This window comes from Epargyreus clarus, unplaced genomic scaffold (assembly GCF_041222505.1).
Source record: "Epargyreus clarus isolate Ecla_fem2 unplaced genomic scaffold, WU_Ecla_fem_2.2 ptg000019l, whole genome shotgun sequence".
Lineage (NCBI taxonomy): Eukaryota > Metazoa > Arthropoda > Insecta > Lepidoptera > Hesperiidae > Epargyreus > Epargyreus clarus.
In genome coordinates this window covers 3,859,632-3,879,849 of record NW_027332227.1, presented here as the reverse complement: position 1 = coordinate 3,879,849, position 20,218 = coordinate 3,859,632, and the positions used below count along the sequence as shown (strand labels likewise).

Sequence of the window (20,218 nt, the reverse complement as noted above, 5' to 3'; positions counted from 1 at the left end):
TAATGATTCTTAGGTTGCAATCGAATAAAGATAATAAAGTCTATTGTAAAAGAACCAACCTGCCTTGGTTGACGGCGGTAGAGCCTTATTGGTTTTACTCAGGAGACATCACCGCCTCATTTTTTCCGCCTAATAACAGCATTGTTCAACGCTGCTCTGGTTTGCAGAGTGTGGCAATGGAGACATACTTAACCGAGGCGTTCCAACTTAGTCCTCAAGGGTAGTGATCTGTGGTCGACCTAAGGTACGACTTTTATCTTATCTGGGGTTGATACCAGCTGTCAATGGGCGGCAGTAGTCAATTACCAACCAGAGGTAAGATTTTATTCCTGCCAAAGCCATCAGCCACAGATGCGATGCGGCACCCCTGATACCATGAAACCAGTATACAAGAGCGCTCAACGCTACTGTTATTAGGCAGAATGTAGTGATGGTGCCGGAGTTGAACCAGAAAGGGCTCTACCATCTTTAAAATTTGTACACATTGCTTTTCAAATTGATTTATGTGATGAACATAAATAAAAAAGAATTTAATTCCGAAAAACTATTCAATTTCGACATATATAATCCTAATTGAATTATTTAGTCACTGAACTAAATTTATTAAGTTATGTTACGCAAACTTCACAATGTCACTTCTACTCGTATGAGTCAAGGTGAAATCGTGTCTTGTAGGTACGTAGACCTTTAGGTTAACAAACTGCAAAGGTTATAAATGTAATCATTATACCGACTACAAAACGTAAAACAAGGAAATACGAATAAGGTAAAACTATAGGTGATATTGCTGTTATCCTCCGAAAAATCCCTGATTGCAAACAAGTAACAAAAGGAAAACGGACAAGTTATATGAGATGCCGTATATAATAGATTTTATAGACGAATTTTTTAAAAATATAATAGATAGAAAGAAAAAAATAAGAAATCATAAAGATACATAATGTAAGTTCTCAATCATCCTTAGAACACAATAATCTATGGTTAATGAATGTCACAGAGTATAAATACGATGTTCGCGCTCGAAATTATAATGTGTGACATTGATCTGACACAATTCAGGTCACTCGGGCGATTTCTCGCAGTGCGCTCGCGCATCCGGAAGCGAAGGTATTACGACACGATACTTGTCTACACTGAGCTTGAATGTAAATGAAAACAACAGATTATATAATAAGAGCACAGACGTAAGAGAATGCTTGATACGAAGAAATGGATTAAGAATTAAGAGATTTTATTTAACAATTAAAATTCTCGGTAATCGATTATTGTTTCACTACTGGGTTTTCATGTTCTCACAGTGAAAGGTATAGCCCATGTTGCACCATGCTGGTCAAGTGCAAATTGGTAAACTTTACAAACTTTTACGAACTTCTTTTTTAAAGCACATACGCGTGTAAATGTTTTTCTTCCCCGTTAAAATAAGTGGTAATTAATTTTTAATAAGCACATAGATAGGATAGAAATAGAACTAGGACCTAAGGTAGAAAAAACCTAGGATAGAAATTTACTCTCAGATTACAAGACCGAATTTCTAACTATTGGGCTCTGAATGCTTCTAACTATATATTTAGATTGTATTTAATATATGCCTGCTTGAATAACTTTTTAATATATGACGGCGCCTAGTTGGGTTACCATGGTGACGTTACGAAAATAATTATTATGTCGTGATTTCTGCCGGAAAAAGTGATAATTTGTAAAATTATTTAAGCAACGAATTAACTGTAATTTAGATTAAAGTAAGTGAGAAACCCAAAGGATTTTATTATATTAAAGAAAGTATATCGTACACCTAGCCGATATCAGAAGCGGGATCTCCGCCTCCATTGCCGCCATCCAGTTGTGCCGCTAATAATGTGATGATGGAACAAATGTCATTGTTTTCTTCCGGCATGGAAGCTATATTCCAAAGAATCGCTGAAAATATGACATCTCATCACACTGTTCAGAGTGGACCTATCAGATTGACAACAAAGAAAGCCCCGCCGAAGCTGGCATGCGACTATGGCAGCTCATAGAAAAGATTCTCGGTGCTAATATGCCGGAGAAAGTAGCCACCGGATTTGCTATCTCTGTATTATCGCAATGTGATGACAAAATTCGTCGAGAGCTAAATTCTGTCGTCATAAACAGCAAAACTCAGTTGTTTCGTACGTTACGCGGCTTTACACTCAAACGAAAGAACGACGACCTTATTATGAGCGATAGTGACCCAAAACGTTCGCGCACTGCAACACCATTCCGTGGCACTTGCAACTTCTGCGGAAGAATCGGACATCGTGGCTTTGAGTGCCACGACCAACAGCGACAGCTACCCTCAAAAATACCTACCGTTACAGCGAGATCTGAATCACCTCATACGTGGGCAGGGGCACCAAGTGCCCGCCTGCGGACGAACTGCTACGTGTGTGGCGATGCCAGCCACATAGCCACAGCGTGCCCCATGCGCTACAAAAAGAAAGAAAACGTTGCTCCGTGTTAGGCGGAGCCTAAACGTGTCAACACGTGTTCCAGAGCTTCGCATGATGTGTTACAGATAAGTGGTGTTGACTTACCTTTTATGTTTGATTCAGGATCAGAGTGTAGCCTCATAAAGCAAAGTCATTGTAATTTACTGGTTGGTGAGCAGTTTCAATAACAAGTTATTCTAAAAGGTGTAGGATCTAATAACGTTACGTCAGTATTACAAAAATTAATGCCTAACTATAGTGCGAAACATGTTATTCGATGTTTTGTACCACGTTTTGCCAGACGAACACCTTAGTGAAAGCATTTTATTAGGTTAAAAAGCGATATTTTAGAATCAGGTTTGTCTGTGGACATTAGTAAAGACAAATTAACTTTTACAAGTTTTCTCATGAAAATTTGCGGGAAGGGCCTCGTGGCGTATCAGGCCTACTGGAAATTGCTGAAAATTACGATGACGTGACGGCGGTAGACATAGACGAAAATGACATTGTTGATGAACTGATCCTAATCTATTAGTATGTGATAATGATAGTGACACTATGTCTGTCAATAGTGATACGTTGACTGCAAACTCTCGTGCCTCTGGTGCAGGCGACATTGAGGCTCACTTTGATTGATGTGGTATTCCCAATGTTAATTCAGCATAAGTAAAGTGTGGTGCATTGCCAAAATCAGATTTGTGGTGGATGATGATCAACTTGTTAAAAAAGAAAAAAAAAAGAGAACAAAAAAAAAATAATAATAATAAAAAATAGATGGTTTAAAAAAAAGAGAGGAAACAAAATAAATAAAAAAAAAGAACAAAAAAAAATTGAAAAAAAAACAAGAAAAAAAAAACAGAAAAATGATGTCACTGAAGGGATTTCCGGTCCAGTGACTTGGCTAAAGGGATATCTATCCGGACTAGCCCAATCAGCTAAAGGGATTTCGATCCGGTCTAGCACTATCCGGTCCAGTTTTATACTGAAGGGATAAAGTACCTACCTGAAGGGTCTAAATAGACCGGACCAGGCTTAGGTAATCTGAAGGGTTTTGAGAACCGGACCAGATTGTAATAACTATCATAAACTTTACCTTAAGTTTAAATGTTGTAACTGTCAGGATGAACGAACATGTTTTGTTGGCAGATGATCAATGAGCGCCCGAGGACGTGCGCGCGTCAGTATGGCCGTGACGGCGCCTAGTTGGGTTACCATGGTGACGTTACGAAAATAATTATTATGTCGTGATTTCTGCCGGAAAAAGTGATAATTTGTAAAATTATTTAAGCAACGAATTAACTGTAATTTAGATTAAAGTAAGTGAGAAACCCAAAGGATTTTATTATATTAAAGAAAGTATATCGTACACCCAGCCGATATATACTTATACATTCGTATAAATAAAGTATTCACTTTAAAATATACCTAAAGTATATTGTTTATAAGGAAATAGCAACGCTTACCATAAATCGTGTTATTTTAGGCATTACAACCCGTTTTCTGTACATTAACGTGTAAATTATATTGAAATAAATTCAGCTATTACGAGCATCAATGATATAAAAACTTGAGTAGTAAACTCGGAGGCTCAGTAGGAAAATCTTTCAAGTTGAGTAGGTATTTATAATGCGGATATTTTAAGCTTAACGAGCCAGATATATGATAAGATAACACCTATTAATGCAAATATTGTCTTAATGATCACACACCTATAGATTAAGCATTCCTAATATTGTTCAGTATGTTTATAAAGAACTCTACGAAGAGACTTAACCGATTCACTTATTCCCGTCAAAACCGTACAAGTTTGCAGCAGAGATAGCTCAGCAAAGGTGGGTTAAATTTTAATCTAATTAAACCAGTAGAGGATCCAGTTTTCGTCATTTGGGAGGGACTTGAATCAGCAGCGAATAATCTTCATCAAGTCTAACAAAGTTAATTGTAGGTGGTGTCAGTGGCGTAGCGTCGACGAAAATAAAGATTTTTCTTCTTCTGAAACCTTACTAATGACAAAAGAAGTATCAAGTCTACCACAAGTATTTAAACGGGTAAATGAAGTTAAATATAGCCACTTCCAAAACACCGTAGGTTGAAATAACTTGTAAAGACTTACGCTTACGCAACACAATTTCATTTTTACGCCCGCTTCGCGTATAAATGGAATCCCTTTCACAATTCGAATAATGTACGACTGGCAGCTTCGTAATCATAATCTAATCGATTCGACCAGCGTTGTTTAAATTAATCAAGTTTGTTACAGCGGCCGGTACAAAGGCGCTTTGTGATCACGTTTCTCGGTACTAACGGTTCCACAGAGCCAAATTAACATGCACGTACTCGAAGTTCACAAACCTTTGCACGGTAACGTAATGACTTTAAGGGATTGTTTACTTTTATAGTACGCGTAAAACTGCTAGTCCGCTCTGAATATAGAAATGAATCGCGCATAGCAAATTGTATGACTACACCTACACCAGTTGTTGCTGCTCGCAACATACAGATTGTACGTAACTTCAGAGCGGACTAGCAGTTGGGCACGGACACGGACTATAACTTGAGAATGACGTATAATAAAAAAAAAAAAAAAAAAAATACCGGCCGAATTGATAACCACCTCCTTCTTGAAGTCGGTTAAAAATACGGAATCCGGGTCAATAACATGTCTTCATTTAAAACATCATTACCATTTTAAGGGGCGGCAAAATCGCACAAATAATAGCTTTAATGTATTATTAAGTACATTTGTATTCGTAAAGACCTTTTTTATCGTCTATTATTTTCCGGGGCAAATTCAACTTGCGACACGGGGTGGCACCTATTAGGAAGCGACAAAATTTCATTCTAAATTAAGACCTTTTTTCGTCGATTTTATAGGAAATGTTAATTTTTAAGTCAGTCAGTGCAACCTCTGGCGCCCAGCTCGAAGCCATGCTTTTCTAACATCAACTTAAGTGAAATTTACGACAAAATTGTAATGCTTCCAAAATTTCTTGTTAATTTTTATTTCACGACTTAGGGAGCCGATGGGGATTTTCCGGGACGTTTGCAACACAGCGTTGCGTTAAAACCTATTATATAAATTACTGACAATACAGATTGGTTAGTACAACACCTTTTCATTACAGACAATAATATATTATGCCTATTGTGTAGCGTTTGAAATTAATTTACTTTCTATAATTAAGGTCTATGAATGCAAATTTTGACCCTAATCATATTCGGTCTATTGTTAAAGTAATTAAAAGACTAAACTCCAAATTAAATAACGTACAATAGAGCCTTAATTTGCAATTAACGTGCAATTATTACCGCCATAGTCAATATTTATTGTAATTAATAATTTGTTTAATTACGCTAGGTAATAAATATAGTTGTTTATCACTAAAATGCAAATAACCACGTATGTAATTGTGAATAAATATTATTTATATAGATACGGACCATGTTACAATTATGTTCACCTTTCAAATTATGTCTATGATACTTGCTGTAAAATTCTCTATCGTTATCTGTAAACTCGTCAAAATGATTTCAGTCCATTCAAAATAAACTGTTTATATAAGGTGATATTTCTCAAAGAAAATATACTTAATTGACTAAGTATATTTTTTATTTGTACTGAAAAAAAACTGGAAAATGTATCTAATTTTCAAAACAGCTCTACACTATCAAGAGGTGTTATAAAAAATCTACGTAGATATAGAGTCCTCGTTAAAGTCAAACGGTTTCAATGTCTATGAATCTGATGTTATTGTCATACCATCTTCATGTTTTGAAGGTGGTAGAACCCTTTGTGGTTCGACTCCGGCGGCACCACCGCCACACCTATTTCTACCTAATAACAGCAGTGTTAGGCGCTGCTGTGTTTCGGTTTGAAGGGTGTGGTAAGGGAGACAGACTTTTCCGAGGCGTTCCAGCTTAGTCCTCAGGGGTAGCGGCGCATCTGTGGCCGACCTCAGGTAGGAATATCTATTCCTATCTGGGGTTGATTACAGATGTCCATGGGCGGCAGTAGCCACTTACCATCAGGTGGACTGCATGCTCGTCTGCTACTCCTATATTATAAAAAAAAATACCTACTTATATACAACAAAGGTACGTTCTTATACATTAGGATGAGCTTGAAAGAGGAAAGACCCGATAAATGCCTTAGCTACGCACTCGTTATTTAAAAAGAAACAAACATTCTCCACGAAGCGTCTTATAACCTAGAGATGCTAGTCGAATTAATGATTGTAAATCAGCCGGTGTCAGTTGGCGTTGAATTATGAATCATGATGGCGGCTAAGGCAATCTTGGTCAATTACTGAGCTAACCTTGCCGCGGATTCGCCAGGATGTGACGTCACGAGCCCGATAGCTCAAACGCTCGCTTCCTTTCAGAACACGGACTTGGGCATCGTTTTTTAATTACGATAATTTAAAAATTTTGCTAAATATGTTTTCTGGAATATTTGCATTTCAAATAATTAGTGTTTTATTATTTAAAATAGGTACTTAAGATAACAATTAAGTAGGTATTGTTAAGTCAAATAATCCTAGTTACTTACTAGACGTATTATAAAAAAGTATTATCGAGTTTTCATCTATAAAAAGTTTTATCAAATAGTATATTTTATTATTTATGCATAGATTAGTAAATATACTTCGCCGCCTTGAAATTGAACGAAGCCACAAACAGCTTATTTTAGTAAGTTCTTTTTTTGAATCCTTGACAAATATAATCATTTTTAGAGAAAATTTACGAATTATTACGTAAATTAGTTATTTACTTATTTACGTAATAATTACGTAATGTACGTAATAAATAAATAATTATTTCAAATATTTTAGCACGGAGACGTGGCAAAACTTTTTTACGCAACTATTTCAATTCTCAAAACTGGGTACATTTTCTTGTTAGGAGTGAGTAATCTTTACTAATCTATGTATTTATGAAGAACGTACTTATGTGGCACTATCTTCCATAATTCGAACAGGAAAATGATGACTATCGGCAGTCGCCCAATTAATAGTAAGAATCAAGGTATATTTCTGTAGTATATGTATACATATATACAGTTTAAACACACAGTTAACAAATAATATTTATTATTATATTTAAGAAACAAATAGTATTACGTATTTATTTACATATATTTACGTAATTGCGCATCTTTAATCAGCTATTATAATAGGTATATTCCGAACGAATAATATTATCGATCGCGCGATGATGACGATTTGATCATATTTTGTTTTGGTATTAAAGTTGGTTTTGGTTATGGTTTGGTTTAAATAGTAAACGAGCATGCAGCCCATGTGGTGGTAAGTGTTACTGGCACCAGTGGACCATATCCATAATCGACCCTTGATAGAAGTAGAGTCCTACTTGAGGTCGGCCACACATGATTTGCTATTCCTGAGGAATAAGTTAGAACGGTTCGCTTGTCTCTGTACACCTTTTAAATCAAAACAGCAAACTCTGTTATTAGGTATTAGGCACGAATAGGTGAGGCGATGATGTCTGCGGGGTAAAACCACGATGCATTCTGCTACCTTTAATTACACGATTTTATCAGTATGAAATAACTTTGTTTTGGAATTGATGAGAATTACGTCCACTAACATGTTTATGTAAAACACTTTATTTATTATCATCGTGTTACGCTATAGATATACATAATTGACGCATGTGGTTAATAAGTTCAAAAAGGTTATTAACCAACAAATTAACGTCTAGTACTGATCCATTATTAGGGTATATACCTATTAATGCTTCTTGAGTTATATTAATTAGTAATTGCTTATACCTGCGTAATTATGTACGCTTAACGCTTAAATAGAGTTAACGATACCATACCGTGGCGCTATCATGGTGAGTTAACACTAACATTAGGTCTTGGTATGTGCACACCAATCGATCGATCGCAGACCAATGCCTTTGATCGACGATCGATCGATAATTTGAATCAACTAAGTGTTTTAAAAATTACTCAGAAAAGAACACTGGTAGGGGCCATAAAACCATTCTATGGTCGACTATCGATTAATATGTTAACAACTAACGATCGATGTTCAATGATCCACTCTACTACCGATCGATTAATCGATTGATGTGTAGCTACCCTTACTGTAACTATTTAGATGATATAATTTAAATTTTCAATTCAAATCACAAGAAATATTTTTTTGAAATCGCTATATTTTACAATACAATAGATCGTTTGTTACGACCCCAAACAAATAACTCAATTAGCTTATTAAGTATGTTACTAAATAACATTTCGATCTGTGTTAGTACGATCAAAATCGGATGAAAAAACTAACCCGATAACCCGTTGACCCCAAGCGTATACACTTGATAAGTGCGCGGACATCGAGACAAAGTCGAGGCCATTAACCCCAGTTATCAGCTGACGACATCGCGCAACTGCGGGAAATTATCTTTCACGCTATATTTCGGTCGTTCACTACACCACCCTAACATTTCTTTGCTCCGCTGACGCAGTGTTTCCGAACAATGAACATCGATAAACATGCCGCATGTCGTTTCGAATAATTTAATAGTTTGTGACTTAAGTATAATACAGACTGTGTTTATGCTCCATTATAGAATTGGATCATGGTAAGTTTTTCCCGCTGAGGCTCCTGCCGGTTGAAGTGTTCCAATACGTATAATAGATTGAAAATATTATATTTGACAATGTAAATCGCAATCGTAGAACAATATGTAAAATAATAAATTCCTTTTTCTTGTATACAATTTCATTAATAAACACGTGAATTTTGTGATCTAAGGTCTATAAGATACATTGTTTGTTGTAGTGGTTGTAAAATGGTATACCATTAAAATGTTCATATTGAATATGTAATTACAACGACATTTAGGCTCAGAAGAATAGAACTGTAATTTTTAAAGCATTTAACAAAGTTAGACAAGCGTTCCGATACCCCTTTTAGACCGGAGTCTGGAACTGTGCCATAAGATTAATAGAGTGAATGAATAGACAACTTTGTTAATGAAGAGATTGATATCTTTCACATATTCACGAATATATTCTATTTAACCAACAATACATATTTTATTCATGTCGAATTTTTTTTTTTTTTGGGGTTCGTTGCTTTTTTACTGGTTAGCTTAAAAAATGCCAATTATTAAGTTGTTTCTAACACATTTTAATTTTATTCACATTATTGATTTATTACTAAGTTTAGTGCACTTAGTTATATGTCATTATAATGATATTATAAAATTTATTTATTAGTATATGGATTTCTGATAGCAACACGTGTGCATTAAAATTTACGTTATTAAATTATCCTCATTCAGTTTAGGCAAAATAAAATAAAAAGCTAAGAAGTATGGGTGATTCACGGCAAGTTCCCGGCATCGCATATTCTGAGTGTATGACCTGTTTTTAATTTACGATTTCTTTGAAATCATGTTAATGGTCTATACATTCTTTCGGGTTTGAGTGTGTGATGTGATTCTGATAATATATTAAAGTAATTGCTATAATACCTTTGAATAAGGACTCGGTGAATTTCAACTGTTGGTACATACTATGTTATATGAATACTACGTATAGTAAAACGGGGCTTGCTACAATTCATTTATATTCTACATTGTGAAAAGCCTATTAGGTCGTTTCCAACATTAACCTATAAAGAAAAAGTCAATAAAGATGGAAGTTTTATTTTTAGGGTGTAGTACAAATAAATATTTTTAATTTTAATTATCGCTCTCTTTAACAGCGAAGAATAACATCGTGACCAAACTCAAATATCTGAAAGTACTGTATAATGGTCTTAAAGTCATGGGAACTTAGTCATCGGATATGGCTCATGGCAGACTACGTCTACTCTACATCTCTCCTAAGAGAAGACCCGCGCACAGCGGTGCTACAACAATGCGCTGATAATAATAATTTAATTTATGTTTAAGCAGAATTTCAAAATATCCTAACTGTACATTTATACTTTAAAGAATATCCAAGAAAAATCGTAAGTTTCTCAGAAATATCATTAGTAAAAGTTTACTCAAAATTACGTAACAACTATAAGAGCTATATACCTACTGCTGAAGACATTACATCTTAGTTAAATATTACTACAGTTGTATTTAACTACGTCAGACTAGCCACGATCACTACTATGAATATTACATCGATTGTTTCAAGGTTAAATAGACTAAGCTAAGATATTAAAATGTTATAAAAACTTAATAATCTATTTATGAGCATTTATCCTAGTAATACATATACATTATACACTATGACATAGGTAATAAAATTTGACATTGGGAAACATTGCGCTGTTACACTCACGGACAAATTGTCTATAAAATAATACATAATACACATCAAGAGTTATTATTTGTAAATAGATATTACTTATATGCAATTATGAAACTTAAAGAATCGTGAATCATGGATAAAAACCCTAAAGTAAAGTTATATTCAACGGTATTTATTCCATCGGCGCGTGAATAGTCTACGCAACAATTATACATCTGTTTTATTTGTATCAATATACAAAGGAGATGTTTCATTTTCGGCCATCTTATGTACACTATATCTAAAAAACACGAATAATTTGTATAATTGAAGAAAAATACACATATATTTTGAGAACCTAAAGTATTCCTGTTTAAAAATATTTAAAATAAGCATTCCTCATTGAAATATTAAATATGGCGGAATAATGTCAATGTCAAGTTTTCAAAACTGTCGATGTCGGTCAGGGAACCTATAGGTTACTATACTCTTTGGATGTCGGTAATTCTGTATTTCGCTGTTTTTGTCGTAAAGTTATTGTTACCTTAGTACTTTACAACCTGGCTTTTGTTTTGGGTATCCCGTCATTATTTCTGAATTTAATTAATTATTTATAATAATTATAACAAAACCACCTTTTAAATAGTATCTGGTTTTATAGATGTAAGTGACATGTCAAATTAAAAAAGAAGAAGTTGTCAATTTGATATGTGTAAAAGTGGATATATACATCTTATATAATAGTGGACTCCAATGTAAACGTTGAATAAATATGTACTGATGAGAAGATTCCATTTTAATCCTGAATATGTTTCTGCTCTGTGCTGCTTACGATTTTGGAGTGATTCTACCTTAATTGTTTACCCAACTTATGTTTTATGGACTCTTGTGATTTTCGTGCGATCGCTGTGGATTGTGTTGACAAGTGTTATCGTCGTTAATAAGAAGCTTGGATATTAACGATATCACATTTTTATAACGTTACATTAAAGTAATAAGTGACGCATTTGAGACTACAGTTTAAAAACAGATGCGGGTAGGTGAAGTGGGGACGACACCTTAAAGGCGCTCGAATTAACAGAGAGCGACATTCTGGTCGGAGACTTCAGCAAGAACAGTCGAATAACGGAGATACTTGTGTAGTTATAATACTTCTAATCACTAGTGTGAACTTACTTACGTATAGTTATTATATCGTTACTCTGTACCTTTTATGTGACTATAAGATTACACGCCTTCAAGACCTTCAAGATGACTATTATTTAATATCAGAAGTGCTCGTGAAGAATCCAGCTCGCAATCATGAACGGCGATTCGTAAGTACGAACATCCTTGACACAGGACTAAAAACCGTGAGTTAAAACATTATTTTGTCATATGCGAGTTCAATCTCGGTAATAAGTAAAAATGAAGGTAGATAAATGTCTTTGATGTAAGGGCAAAGTATTTGAATGGATAGATTGAGACTAGTATGTTGAAAACAAGATATAATTGATTAATATAATTATTGTTGCTATTATAATTGGAGGCTCAATTTAAAAATATATATATAGTACAATTGTGCATACCGATAATTCTTAATACTGGAACGAATTGTCCTAATTGTTACATAAATTAACTTATAATTAAATGATATCTTAATACCCTCTGAAAACAATACAAACTTTAATCTTCTCAAATTACTTGTTAACATTATAAACTGAAGAGTTTACTTCAAAATAAGTTCATTTTCTGTGAGTGTCTAAAAAAAAAAATTTTTGCAAAGCAGTTCTTGTGGTAACTCTGATCATTTGGCTATAGTCTGTGGTGTGAAAAGTAAATCCTAATTGGTCTAAAGGTACACCTACTTATGAAATATATATAAATACACCAACTTATGAAAATATTTTAAGGGTCTTTATTCTTAAATGTCAGGCTGTATAGATATAGAGAGGCATATATGGGAACCTAATGGTTGTTAATATAGGCTAATGTACGCCATAAATTGCATACAGATTACAAGTCTAATCTAGACTTGTATTTATTTTTGATAACTTTTAATGTTGAATCAACTAGATTTACGTATATGCGTTTGTTATTATTGTATGGAAGGGACTATGCGGTAACAACAAGTGCAGTTACAGAGTACAGTATACCTACTTGATATAACTGACACGTTTATTAGGTTGCAAAATTTTGATTATTCATAATTGTACAGAAATATATAATATCTACGTGGTAAATATTTAACTGGCTGCAAATAAGTATCACGACCACCGTATTGAGTGGCTGATTGTACCCACGAGGGAAATGGTCAATGAGTTTAAGGTTTTATGTTTATATGGATATAAATTGGCTTTATTTAAACTGGCATTCACATCTACATTGTTCACATTTTCATTTTATAGATCAATGAAAGTTTCCTTTTGATTTCATATACTTGATACGTATTTGTTATGAAAGAAGCAAGGAGTACGTCGCCAAATTTGAGCTTTCCATCAATTCTAGGCGATCTCGCGCAGTACTGTGTACTACTGTGTTTTGACACCCATAAAGTATAAATGCACATCAGTTAATGATCTATAAGAAAACTGAGAAACTTATACGCTGCGGTCTTTGGAATATAATATTTAAAAAAAAAAGTCTCCCATTCTACTTCTGACTGACTCACTTATACAGAATATTAGATGTCTATTTTAAATTAATTATGCAAAGCTTCGTTTTGTATTAATATTTCATTACATCTCTTAATTTGAAAACTTTAAATTTGAATTTGAAACATTACACGTCCTTTTTGTTTGAAAATTGGGCACTATCAAATACTGGTAAATGAAGTTTTGTACCTTAAACGTTGAGACGCTTAGACTATCGATATTATCAATTATGTGAGCCACTTACGAAATGATAAACGGGATCCACTTTCATGTGGATTCAGAAATATAATTTGAATTGCATTTTTAAAACGAGTCTTGCCTGCGACTTTGTTCATGTGGATTCAAAATATAATGTGAATTATACAATGCCGTCTGTCAAGATCACGGAGTACGTTGGTAATTTGGAATACTCCATTACCTGGTCATATAATGTTTTAAAAAAATGTATACTTTTGAGATCAACTTCGTAGTTTCGGTTTTAATGCATTTTCAAACATACAAACCGACAGAAAAAATTCTTTTTCAAATATATTCGATGTAAACACGTGAAGATTTCATTCTTATTATAGGTATATCATAGCCAAATGAATAATAATGTTGTTTAATAATATAATCAAATAAAAGCATAGGTACATTTCGATGGGATTTTCTTATACAATAATTTACTTTTCATATAAATTTCATACGGTTCACAATTGCGTCATGTCTAGGTTTTCTCTATAGAAACATCGAGCGTCTCCTTGAGTGTTGGTTGTAAATGATACATATTATATTAATATAATATATACAGATATTACGCACTAATATAATTTTTATTACAAACTATATAAAAGTCAGGTGAAGCCGAGGCGTTTGAAATATATATAATAAGTATGAATTGTTCGGTAATAAGGTGCATCATAAGATAGTTTGACTAACTGTTTGTTTGGCTGGCTGGTATAAAATCATGATCAACTTTAAAATACCTTTTTCAGGTCATAGAAATTTTAGGTTGTGATTGATAAGGAGCCACATGTTATGTAAAACAGTTATAGTTTTAAATCTGACGATCCTGATGAGACAAAATTAGAATTGGACAAGATTATTAAAATCATGTCATGTCATAAGTATTCAAAAATTTTAAATTAATCAGACCGTTCAAAGTAGGTAAAAATCGGATTCAAATATTCCGTTACATACATACAGGTCAAGTTAATAAAAGCGTGGCAAAAATAAAAGCGTGCTTAAAAAAAATATTTTATCAGTTGTAGACACAAATAAGTATAGTTAAATAATGGCCGGTTTCTGAAGTCATTTTTCTTGGTAGGTAGTTTACGAGTATGTATTCAATAACACTATCCGTTTGATAACTACGGAAAAAAAATCCGCTTCCGAGGAACTCAATGTAAGACAAGCTCTGTTTAAACTCCGTTTAGATTAACGAACCATTTTAATGTGTTTATTCTTTCCATAACATTATTTGATATTTTTTTAAAAAAAAAAAAAAAACGACGTTTACGTAAAGTCTAGCAAATCTTTCTTAGTATAATGCATAACTTTTACAATAAAATAGCCCCCAAACCATAATTTCCTTATGGGAATATTAATTTAAAACTTTTGGTGAAAAAAAAAAAAAAAAAAAAAAAAGTTAAGTAGTTAAGATTATTGCACAATTGACAAGTATGTCGCTGACGTGAACGCATGGGTCCGTTAAGCTTTGTTAATTAAATTTTGAAATTCATGAAATAGTATGTATTATTATAACCGAATATAAATTCAATTTAATGTATTGAATTTTCTTTCTGACTTTCAAGTGGGCCCTACTTTGAAAGAAATAATTTGAATTTGTGATAAATAACGTAAAAAAAAATGGGTTCATACAACTTATTACGTGTTATATTGTGTGAAATTCATGGTTTACCATTATTTAGTCTTTAACTTTAATATAATTCATTTCAAATATAAACGATATATTATTATTTTGATACTGCTCTATCAGTTGATAAAAGACGTACGTTGGAAAGGCAACTATTTGTATAAAATAACATTGTAATAATTAAAAGAAGTACTAAGTAGTAATATAATAATGTTATAATAGTATTTTGAGTCGCACAGATTCATTTAGTGGCCAACTATATATCTATCTATCTATCAGTATAACAGTTATTGAACAGGTTGTTGAGCATTCCGAAATGCACTAATAAGAAACGTCGTTATTCTGATGCGTAACTTTATCGAATCAATAGTTATTAGAGATTTAACTATTGGACTTAGAATCCAGGCATAAGTAAAGTGGGCAGTTAGATGTTGTCATTACTGTAGGTGTAGGAAACTTTGTGGTTTAATTTTTATTTATCTGGAGTTAAGATGGATTAGTGGAGATGCCTCTAGCAATGTGATGTTCACGGGTGTCTCTTGGTGATGCATATGGTTGGGTTGACCCAAGGCATCGAGTACCTGGAAGACATTAAGTGAATATTGCATTTTTGGAGTAAATTTGAGTTGAGCACTGGCCGAATGTTATCGTAAACAAGGTACAAAAACTGCGGTGATACATGACTAGAGTGATCCTATATGAACATCACCTAGTTATAACCGTGTTTTTTATTATTTAACAATGGTCTAATGCATTCGCTTCAATACCTGTCGCGCATATGACATTTATGTAAAGAGTCCTTATGAACTATGCCTGCAACAGAAATCCGTGGTGAACACTGTTGGGGCAGATTTATAACCTAGGTAATACACAACTAGTGTGATTCTATATGAACATCACCTAGTTTAAGCCTTGGTTCGGATCAACAGTTCGGGCCTTTTACATGCGAGTCGGTATTGCAAGAAAATGCGTATAGTTTAAGCCATGTTTTTGATAAACAGTTCGGGCCTCTTACGTGCGAGTCGGTATTACAAGAAAATGTGTAACTCTCCTGGACTTAGGCATTAAACAACTGGTTTTCTTTTGCAGCTCTTGCATCAGACCATACACGATCGAGGACGAACGTGTGAGCAGGACGGCCGAATGTTATCGTCGTTAATAAGAAGCTTGGATATTAACGATATCACATTTTTATAACGTTACATTAAAGTAATAAGTGACGCATTTGAGACTACAGTTTAAAAACAGATGCGGGTAGGTGAAGTGGGGACGACACCTTAAAGGCGCTCGAATTAACAGAGAGCGACATTCTGGTCGGAGACTTCAGCAAGAACAGTCGAATAACGGAGATACTTGTGTAGTTATAATACTTCTAATCACTAGTGTGAACTTACTTACGTATAGTTATTATATCGTTACTCTGTACCTTTTATGTGACTATAAGATTACACGCCTTCAAGACCTTCAAGATGACTATTATTTAATACAAGGATTCAATATCATTAGGTAAAATATACATCAGTTAGTTTTATTAATCGTGAAATAATCGTAATTTTAAACTAGAGAAGCTAATCTTTTTACATTTCTCTTTTTTTAGATAATTACATTAACAAGACAAGGACATTCTTGGGATGACAAAATAATCAGTTATTATTGCAACTGCATCGCTGGGAAACCGTACTCGTAGGTAGTTGCGCTCACATTATGACCATTGTTTGATGTTTGGGCTGAGCTCGTCACAGGATATTACAGAACCTGCTACATGATTGGATGAAAATATTGATAAGGGAAGATATTTAAAATGAATAAATAATGTATCTAAGTGAAGAATAAGTAAAATATTATCAAATGTATACTTAAAGTTGTTTTATTTACACAATTAAATGTTTTAACTAAAATAAATTGGTATAGAAGTACATATTTTGGTATGTTTGTTTTAAGTCAAGATTTATAAAAGTAAATATAATTAATGTTTATCAAATATAGACATTGTTTCTCAATACATACAATACAATATTTATATATCTACGCCCATTCGCGTAAAAAATATATTAAAAAGTATATAATGTATATAGTAAGTTAAAATAGGATGACAGATGACATTATTACGGTAATCACTACCGCCATGATGTTTTTCCACTGTTGTGTTGCAAGTTTAAGTGTAAATTATTGTTTTTTAACAATTAAACGAATATGATTTGAAGAGAATGAACCCCTACGAATTGTTCGTTGCAAGTTTTCTTAGTTTTTAGTATAGTGTACAAAAGGTGGCCGGGAGCCCATACATTTTGAAACATCTCCTTTAATGACCTTAGAACAAAAGTGTAACAGTTGACAGTTGCTAGTTACGTACGACGTATGTGTGAAATTTTATTGGCCTTCGTGTATCATTAAGGTTGGCTCGCACTAGGGCACACACCGCGATACATACTTCGTTACTGTGGAACGAACATTTTACACTGAACACTTATAAAATACGAAATATTGCGAGTATCGCTTTGTCTACGTGTTAATGCACTGTTTAAGGAGAGTTTATAAGAGTATTTGACAAAAATAAATGTGGCCTAGTGCGGGCAAGGCTTTACAAACATCGGCAGTGGCGTGCGTCGCCTGCGCAGGTACGTGCAAATATCGCGACCTACTTCGCTGCAGCCGCCTCCGCGCGTGGTATCGCACTGCTAAAAATAGACGAAATGTTGAGAAAGCAATGACAGCCGACGTTTCGCTTTGTTCCACCGTTGTTCGTATCGATCTTTTTTCCGATGCACAGTAACTGTAGGTATCGCTAAATACCTACGAGCGTTGATTTACGACATCGTATCCTCCCACTCATCGCACCTCGCAACAAAGATACGTAAAAGTTGATTTAAAGCAAGTGTTTGCTTGTTCTTATTGTGTTAAAATGTTAAACGAAATTGATTTCGCGAATTCGTCGCGGATGACATCGTGAAATTTTCGATCGTCTTATTAAGCTCGGTAGAGTCTTTTGTAGAGTAAGAAACTACAAAATAAGTATCTTCATTTTCACATTAAATACTTTTTCTGATCGTAAAGTATTGAAAAATGATTGTGAAAATCTCTACTATTTGTCGTCTATTTAATAAGACTTAGAACTAATCGTTACTCCTTTTCTCTAAGTACCTTCTTGGAGCACAAAGCACTGCGACGGTCACCCGACGCGTCGGCGATGTCGAAATTTTCTCAAGTGGCCACTCGTTGTGTACGATTTAAAAACTCGTCCCCGTAGGCCTTGAAGTACTTGGCAACTTGCCACACCCATACAGACGTATTGGAAAATATTTTGCATCTCTCTTAGGTCAATTGGACTTCCTAATTAGTTTATGATCTTTGGATCCTAAACGCGAGCTCTAGACTGTATGATTAGTTTCAAAACTAGATAACCAGTTAACAAACTCTAGCACGCCTAACGAACAGTTTAATATCCAGGTGTTCAACGAACTGATCAGGAACAATAAAGTAGCGCGACGGCACTTCCGCGTATCAACGTAACTTCTTTATCAAGATAAACGATGACATTGAAATTGGCTAACGCGGTAACTATTTCCTTCTAATTAGAACTCACCGAGCACCGTTGGAAATGACTTTGAATTTTATATTTACAATATATATTTACGCCGAAGAAGGTTACGAGTTTCCGCGAGCATATTGGGAGCGCAGTCGAGTAACTAACGGTACTGTGATCGTCGAGAAGCGACAGCTTGATGGTACGTTAAACAAAAAATCTAGATAAGCACGAGTAATTAAATTAACTTATAGAAAATAGGGTACACAAAAGCACGGCACCGCAATCCGGTTTCCTTCCACGTATGCGATCTCGCTCGTAAGTCTCGGCATTTACCTCGCGAGAATTGGAGGAGCGACGCCGCCAACAAACTCGACACGACGACGTATTGCCAGCAGCCACAACACTCACGAACCACACACAACACCTGTTTCAGTTACTCAGTAACCTCACAACACTAACTGCGGTGAAGTCCTTTGTTCAGTTTGTATGCAGATGTCTAATAGTTTTTCGAAGGGAACACACGTATCAAAAGTCGGATGATATCACTGACGACGAACGACACGTGCACTCACGAATACGACGCTTAATAGACTGCCAGAACGAGAACCGGCCGAACGCGGACCGATTGGACCTGGGAGGGTAGAGGGGCGTCGAGGTCTCGTTCGCTCTCGCATCGCAAGGCTCACGTAATCACGTCCAGAGTAGGGGGAGAGGGGGGAGGACGAAAGCGACCGACGAGATCCGAAGCCAGCCGAAGAGCACCCACTAATCCCGCTATCATCGTCGCTACGGCTACGGTACCAAGAGACGAAGGGCGTGACGTTATTGCCAACGTGCGTGCATCAGACGCGAATGCCCGTTCCTTCCTGGGCGCCGTGCACGTCACTGGATTCTCCTTCCTTCTTCGGTGCACCTTCCTTTCTTGACAAACTCACAGATACAGATAAGAAAATTGATACTCAAGGTTATTCAGCATCATTAACAAGCATTTATTTCTTACTTTTGTAACGGTTACTAACTAAAAGTACAGTATTTCTAATTAACTTTAATGGCATGATAAGCGTCATTAAAATTTATATGAATTTCCTTGTTATCTTAATCATAAGGAAAAAATCATGTAACCGTGCTATCATCTACGGCACCCTTTAAGTAATTATATTTCCCGTTGGTATTTCTAACTAAAACTGGTGAAATTAATTTTATGTTGGTAATTTGCATTTTATCTAAAATAATTTCCAAATTTTTAGGTCACTAGAGTTACCAACTAATGCACTATGAATGGTTCAAAAGGCTCTATGTAGAGTCTCTTACCTTACTTTAAATAAACTTACGTAACGATGGAAAGTTAACATAACTTTAGCGAAAGAATGAAAGAACTTATTGCATTCTAAAGGAAATAATAAATAAATTAATAAATAATAATAATAAATAATTTTTTTATAGCCTGTTTCATATATTATTTTGTACTTTTTTTATTACGTTAATATTGTAAATAAT

The 20,218-nt window shown here is 34.5% G+C and overlaps 1 protein-coding gene across 2 annotated transcripts in view; it reads right to left on the bottom strand.

Annotated features, from left to right (window-relative positions):
* The window catches only part of LOC140750220 (uncharacterized), an 84,435-nt gene extending 65,137 nt beyond the window's left edge, over positions 1 to 19,298 (bottom strand). For both annotated transcript variants that reach the window (XM_073083637.1, XM_073083642.1), the window contains exon 1: positions 19,055 to 19,298. The gene's annotated coding sequence lies outside the window, so the exon portion shown is untranslated. The remainder of the gene's footprint in view (positions 1 to 19,054) is intronic.
* Positions 19,299 to 20,218: the final 920 nt, after the last annotated feature.